The sequence below is a fragment of the Octopus bimaculoides genome, chromosome 16 (genome assembly GCF_001194135.2).
Source record: "Octopus bimaculoides isolate UCB-OBI-ISO-001 chromosome 16, ASM119413v2, whole genome shotgun sequence".
NCBI classification, from domain to species: Eukaryota; Metazoa; Mollusca; class Cephalopoda; order Octopoda; family Octopodidae; genus Octopus; species Octopus bimaculoides.
In genome coordinates this window covers 53933815-53941074 of record NC_068996.1, presented here as the reverse complement: position 1 = coordinate 53941074, position 7260 = coordinate 53933815, and positions in this window count along the sequence as shown.

Genomic DNA, 7260 nt, shown 5'->3' with positions numbered 1-7260 from the left:
CGGTTGTGTCTCTCTCTTTCCTTGCTGGCACTTACCTCGCATCTCACATGTGAGCCCTCTTATGTTATATTACATGTTCTTGTGCCGACCGTGCGACACGTTCAAAGGAGCCTTCTCCTATTCGTCGCCATCTCCTTTGGTTCGCACGGTCGTTCTCTACACGGTAATTTACACTTCCTTGTCTAGTCACTAAGACTTAGTGATTTAATTTCCGAAATAATCAAGCGTTCTGAAATAAACACTTTCTTGGTTATATTTATAAAAGGCGTGGGCTTGACTGTGTAATTAGGTGGCTTCCCAACCAAGTGTGCTTCAGTTCGTTGCCAATGCGCGGCACCTTGGAAAAGTGTCTTCTACTACAGGCCCGTGCCTTGTGAGTAGGTTTGAGAGACAAAACCTGAAAGAAGCCCTTCGTGCATGTGTGAGTGTGTTTGATGTATGTGACTGTGTATGTGTATGTGAGAACTTACGTACGTACGTATGTATGTATGTATTGTCTCTTCCACCATCACCACTTGACAATCGGTGTTGGTTTGTTTACGTTCCTTAACCTAGCGGTTCAGCAATAGAATAAGTCCCAACGGAAAATTAGATACAAAACAACCTAGATACATCTCGGCTCAAAACAGCAACATATGATTGATTTTGTTGTTCTTTAGGCAAGATGTTTACGATGTAGGTTGTATCTACTTTATGCAGGAAGCTGAATGCTGGTCTGACCATTGTCTTGTTTTATACAAAGGAGAGGTTAGAAAACCAAAAGTAGGAACCAAAGAAGTTAAATATGACACGTCTGAAAGATAATGTCATTAAAGGGAGTTGGTGATCAGAATGGACAATATTCATCTCAAAGAGTCCAAAACATCCTTACATGGCCTTTGCAAAGATTTTCTGGGTTTAGGAGAAAGAAGACATTAAGATTGATTTAATGAAAATGAAGAAATCCAGACAGTATTTAAAGGAAAAGATATTCTTGTGAGGTGGTGAGAACAACTTCTGAAAAGACTTGCCGGTGGTTGTGAACTCACCGGCAAATGGAGTGAGTTCACAGCTGTAACCTACACTAGTGTTGCATAACCAGCCCACTCAAAATGTACCTTGGATTGTAGGGCGACATGCCATGCTTGAGGGGACCTATTCAGTCGAGTACATCAACATCAACATCAATATCAAAATGAAATCAAATTGCAATCAAATGGAAATTATAGTTGTGACATCCGAACATGACCGATGCCAGTGCCACCTTGACCGGCTTCCGTGCCGGTGGCACGTAAAAAGCACCATCCGATCGTGGCCGATGCCAGCTCCCCTGTCTCCTGTGCCGGTGGCACATTAAAAGCACTCACTACACTCTGAGAGTGGTTGGAGTTAGGAAGGGCATCCAGCTGTAGAAACTTTGCCAGATCAGATTGGAGCCTGGGGCAGCCGCTGGCTCTCCAGACCTCAGTCAAACCGTCCAACCCATGCCAGCATGGAAAACGGACGTTAAACGATGATGATGATGATGATTGATGAGGAGTTTCTTGGTTTGATTCTCTGTATGCTTGCAAAAGAACACATGTGGCAGAAACTCACTCCTTTGGAGAAGTTGGAAATGGTGTGATAAAGCTAAAAAGTGCCAAGTTACCTGTGAGGGGTGGTTTTTATGTTGAGTGAAAACTTTCTTCAGTATCTGACTGAATTAATGCATTTGGATCAGGGAATATCCAAAAAGTGGAAAGCTGTGCTGATGTTGGTTCTTTATAAAGAGAAAAGATAGGAATGTTGCCTGTCGGAATGGGAATTAGTGTGGAATATCTCTTCCCTCTGTTTTAGGCATGGTGTCGTGTAAGAACATCATGCTGGATAAATTCTCAACAACATCACTGATGAAGTCTTCAATGAGTCTCAGAAATTGTAGGAAGTGGTAGGCAATCGCCAGAAAATGCATTAAGTATGATGGACATGTATCAAGTCTTTGTTGTTGTAAGGGTTTTTTTAATATATATATTTGGGAATAGAAATGCCTTATTGAACATTCTGAGAAAGCTTAAGTATCCTGGTAAGTTTGCTTCTGTACAGTGAGTTGTCTTGAGTAAAAGACCAAAGTACAAACCGAAATTAAGCTGTAAACACTGCATTAAGAATATACGAAGAAAGTTTTAAAAAACTTGGGAAATGGATAGGGAAAGCTCACTCTAGATTAAGCATGGGTATGGTTTTTCAGGGAGTGGGCCGCATGAGATATGACCCACCATCATACGGGCTGCGAGTTTACTGAATGCTCTAGAGCGTTCATTTTGATGGGAGGAAAGTATTCGATTGAAATTGTATTAAACATGAAAAACTCAAGAGAGATGTTTGTAAAAATCTCGTTGTTAATTTGCTTGAGTACGGCACATAGCCTGGTTGAACATCTAGCATACACTCTAGTGAAATTCCCCTATCCTTTATTATATATCCGTCCATATGAACGTAGCAGGTAACAGCTAACCTTTGGCTGCTGTGTGAACCCTGTTGTGTCCACCACTCTGATTGGTTGGTATTGGCGCAATATATCTCTTACTCTATCGCGCGCCAATATGCAACCTAACCAAACACAGCCTCCAAATAAATCACGTGAGACAGTCTGTTCTAAACTCCGATTTTGAGCCTACTGTTAGCGATAGAAATCCACTTTCCCCTTATCTCGAGGTCTGTTGGTTTCAGACCTTCTAAGGTCTAGCCACTGACCACACGACACAGCCAGTTCTAGCGACGATGCCAGACAACACCCGTCCATCAGCATTACAGCGACCTCCATCTTCGTCACCACCATCATGTCTCTCACCAATGACGTCAACAACATCTCTACATGCACAGGTTCTAGCATAGTGTTGTTCATGAGCTACCTCACCATGGTTAACAGCAAACATACAGCTCACACAGATGCATGGAAATATATCAATAAATCTTTCATAAGCTTTCTACTCAGTTGTGTGTCTCTCTCTCTCTTTTCCAACTGGTACATTATACGTATTATTACAGCCTTCTGACATGAGTCGATATTAGATGGTCTCACAACACACACCACGAATCACTATCTATAATGGTGACCACGACTATCTATGAACACATAACGAGTGTGGCTGTGTCTATCTAAGTAAGGCAGGTTTTGAAAGTCATCTGAGAAACTACAGAAATTTGTTAACTATGCGTTTTACGACATCTCTGCTGGCAGAGGTGTGGAAAAGAATGTGTATCAGAAGGATGGACTGAAACGTCATATGAAGGTACACCAAAAGATATTGTAACACCTACTGCAAGAGGTGCCCATCATTGTTACTTATATATAAAAGAATATACATCCCTAAAAGGATTGAAAAATCACATGTGTGTTGTTTAAGTTTAAGAGAACAATCAAGAGATGGTATTGCTCGAAATCAAGTTGCAGACATCATGTTTGTTTGCATGTATGTATGTATGTATGCATGCATGCATATATGTATGTATGCATGTATGTGTGTGTATGTATGTATGTATGTATGAATGTATGTATGTGTGTGTATGTATGTATGTATGTATATATGTATGTATGCATGTATGCATGCATGCATGTATCTATGTAATTTGTATGTCGGTATGTATGTATGTATGTATATGTGTGTGTGCACGTTTGTTTGTATGTATGTATGTATGTATGTATGTATGCATGCATGTGAGTAGAGGCGCAATGGCCCGGTTGTTAGGGCAGCGGACTCGCGGTCATAGGATCGCGGTTTCGATTCCCAGACGGGGCGTTGTGAGTGTTTATTGAGCGAAAACACCTAAAGCTCTACGAGGCTCCGGCAGGGGATGGTGGCGAACCCTGCTGTACTCTTCCACCACAACTTTCTCTCACTCTTTCTTCCTGTTTCTGTTGTGCCTGTAATTCAAAGGGTCAGCCTTGTCACACTGTGTCACGCTGAATCTCCCCGAGAACTACGTTAAGGGTACACGTGTCTGTGGAGTGCTCAACCACTTGCACGTTAATTTCACGAGCAGGCTGTTCCGTTGATCGGATCAACTGGAACCCTCGACGTCGGAAGCGACGGAGTGCCAACAACAACATGTATGCATGTGTGTGTGTGTGCGCGCGCGTGTGTATGCATGTTTGTATGCATACATACTTGTATGTCTATGTATGTACGTACGAGAATTACCAGATTAAAAAATGTCATCATTAGATCTAGAAGTAACTGATGGCTGGTGAACATTACTCGGTTTGTTTTGATTTCTGATATTAGTTACTATTCATCAAACGTTAAAGAGAATCTGTCAAAGTTCACGAGGAGGAGTTTAGTTATGCATTAGCATATAATCCTTTCCGGTATTGGTTTAAGGACTGAAAATTTGGAGGGAGGAAGGGAGAAAGGGTGCTGATCGATTACATCGACCACCAGTAACCAACCGGTACTTATTTTATTGACCCCAAATTAATGAAAGACAAAGTCAAATCAGTAGCATTTGAACTCATAACATAGGCGGACGGAATGCCGCCAAATATTTTATTCGGCGTGCTACCAATTCCGTAGGAACAAAAACCAGAATGACAAAGCTGTGAACCGAACTTGTTAGCCGCACACTCTTATGGGGATTTATTATATCTTGTTTTTCTGTTGATATGAATAGACTTACGTCTGTAGTCCTGATAGTTGTCAGTACTTTTGCCTCCAAATAATCCAATATCAAGGATTTTATTTCGTCTTTTATTCTTCTATGGTAACCACGATATCCAGTTCCATTCTCTACTTCATTTTACTGCATTGTACGATTCTCTAAGAAATTCGATGAGATTATTTTTATATTAATCTTTCATTTGTTTCACTCATTGGAATGTGGCAATTCTGGAGCACTGCCATGACGGGTCTTTTAATTTAACAAATCAACTCGGGTACTTTTTTTCAAGTCTGGTACATTTTCTATCAGTCTCTTTTGCCAAACTGCTAGATTACAGAGATATAAACAAACCAACACCAGTTATCAAACAGTAGTGGGGAAAAAACACAACACAAATGCACATTTATATATGCTTAAGTGCAACAGGCTTCTTTCAGTTTCTGTCTACCAAATCCACTCACAAGACTTTGGTCAACCTGAGGCCATAGCAAAAAACACTTGCCCAAAATTCCACACTGTGGAACTGAACCCAGAATCATATGGTTGTGAAGCAAATTTCTTATCACATGCCCCACCTGCATCTGCTTAATTTTACTACTGGAATTGTTCTACATACCATTTCTCTGTCATTAAGTATTTCAGTATATTTTCTCTTATGTTTCTTATTTCTTTATTGTCCACAAGGGGCTAAACATAGAGGGGACAAACAAGGACAGACAAACGGATTAAGTCGATTATATCGACCCCAGTGCGTAACTGGTACTTATTTAATCAACCCCAAAAGATGAAAGGCAAAGTCGACTTTGGCAGAATTTGAATAGCAGACGAAATACCGCTAAGCATTTCACCTGGCGTGCTAACATTTCTGCCAGCTCTCTTATGTTTCTTTAACCCCTTGCAGATGGGAAGCGATACTGACCACATTGAAACACTGTGTGTCTGAGCAGTGCAATGTCTCACTCTGGGTGGCACTGTCTTTTCAAATATACCACACTGACAAGAATTTGTAAATACAATGTAAAATTCCTTGTAAGGAAAACTATGAAGTTACTGAACGATTCAATTCCAGTGCACAACACAAACTGTCAGTACCAATACACCATTCTATTTCTTTCTAAACATCTTACTAACAGTGATTCAGTGGTTTTTATCTCAGTACTAATTAACATACTTCATTATACAGCATATACCAATACAGCAATTTTCAGTGCTTTCTGTTTTTGTTTTCAGATCTAATTTTCATATTCCATCACAAGGACTTAGTAAAACCTACACTTGCATTCCATTTCTCTGAAAGACACTCCATTTCTTTCTTTTTTCTTTTCCAAATCTGTTTCTGTGTTTTCTTAAATTCTGTCATTAAATCTAATCTATTTCAACCTGAACTGAATGTAGAGACTGTACCCATCGTTTTTTTTTCTTCTTCTTTTTTTACAGGCCTTCCAAATCCAATGACATCAATGTTTTATTATTATTTTTTTTTCTTTTGTTGTTATGATTATAAATCAGTGTCTGCAGAAAAGACATAGTCAGGTGAAGAATTCTAAGGTGATGACATTCAGGACAAGAAGTGGAACTGGGTTAAGTGGTCTGTGAAGGACCTGGGAGTGGAGGGGAACACAAAATATGGATGATGAGAGAAGAAGAGACAAGTTGAGAGTTCTTGAATGGCAGTGACATGTGATATCACTGTGTCTTAAGAGTAGAAACCAATTTATTTCTTACCCAACAAATTATTATTATATCACTTAACCATTCTGTATACATTCTTCATAAACAATTATTCTACTCTTTTCTTTTAAATGTAAAATGCACCATATTACACCATTGCATTTTTAGTTGACCTAATCCTTATTATTATTATTATTATTATTATTATTATTGGTTTCACTTTACTAGCAAAAAGACACCATTTATGTAACATGTGCATCATATTTTTCCTGTTTGGCTAAACTCTAACCCTAACTTCTAACCCATTATCGTTTCTTCTTAAATAATTTATTTTAATTCAGTGAACTCCAAAGCTGAGCTTCTCAATTAATCCTTTTATACAAAATGCAACTTGGGTCTATCCTTTGTCCATGTATTTAACAGCATGTAATTTAAAATATGACATACCTTACAATTTTACATATCATGCCTCACATAAAATCTATAAGAAGTGTTTGCACATGATTCAATGTGCGGTCTCTTTAGTTTTATTCCTACATTACTTAGTGGCAAATGTAGTTCAATACACTTACTGCCCATAGATGATTGGTTCAAACCCCCTTTCTAGCAATGAAGCATAATTCTTTATCTGTTTTGTTCAATCCACCTAGCTACAACTCAGATATTATTTCCATTCCATCATCGATCTATGAATGGAAATCCATCATCGATCTATGAATAGAAATCCATCATCGATCTATGAATAGAAATCCATCATCGATCTATGAATAGAAATCCATCATCGATCTATGAATAGAAATCCATCATCGATTTATGAATAGAAATCCATCATCGATTTATGAATAGAGATCCATCATCGATTTATGAATAGAGATCCATCATCGATTTATGAATAGAGATCCATCATCGATTTATGAATAGAAATCCATCATCGATTTATGAATAGAAATCCATCATCGATTTATGAATAGA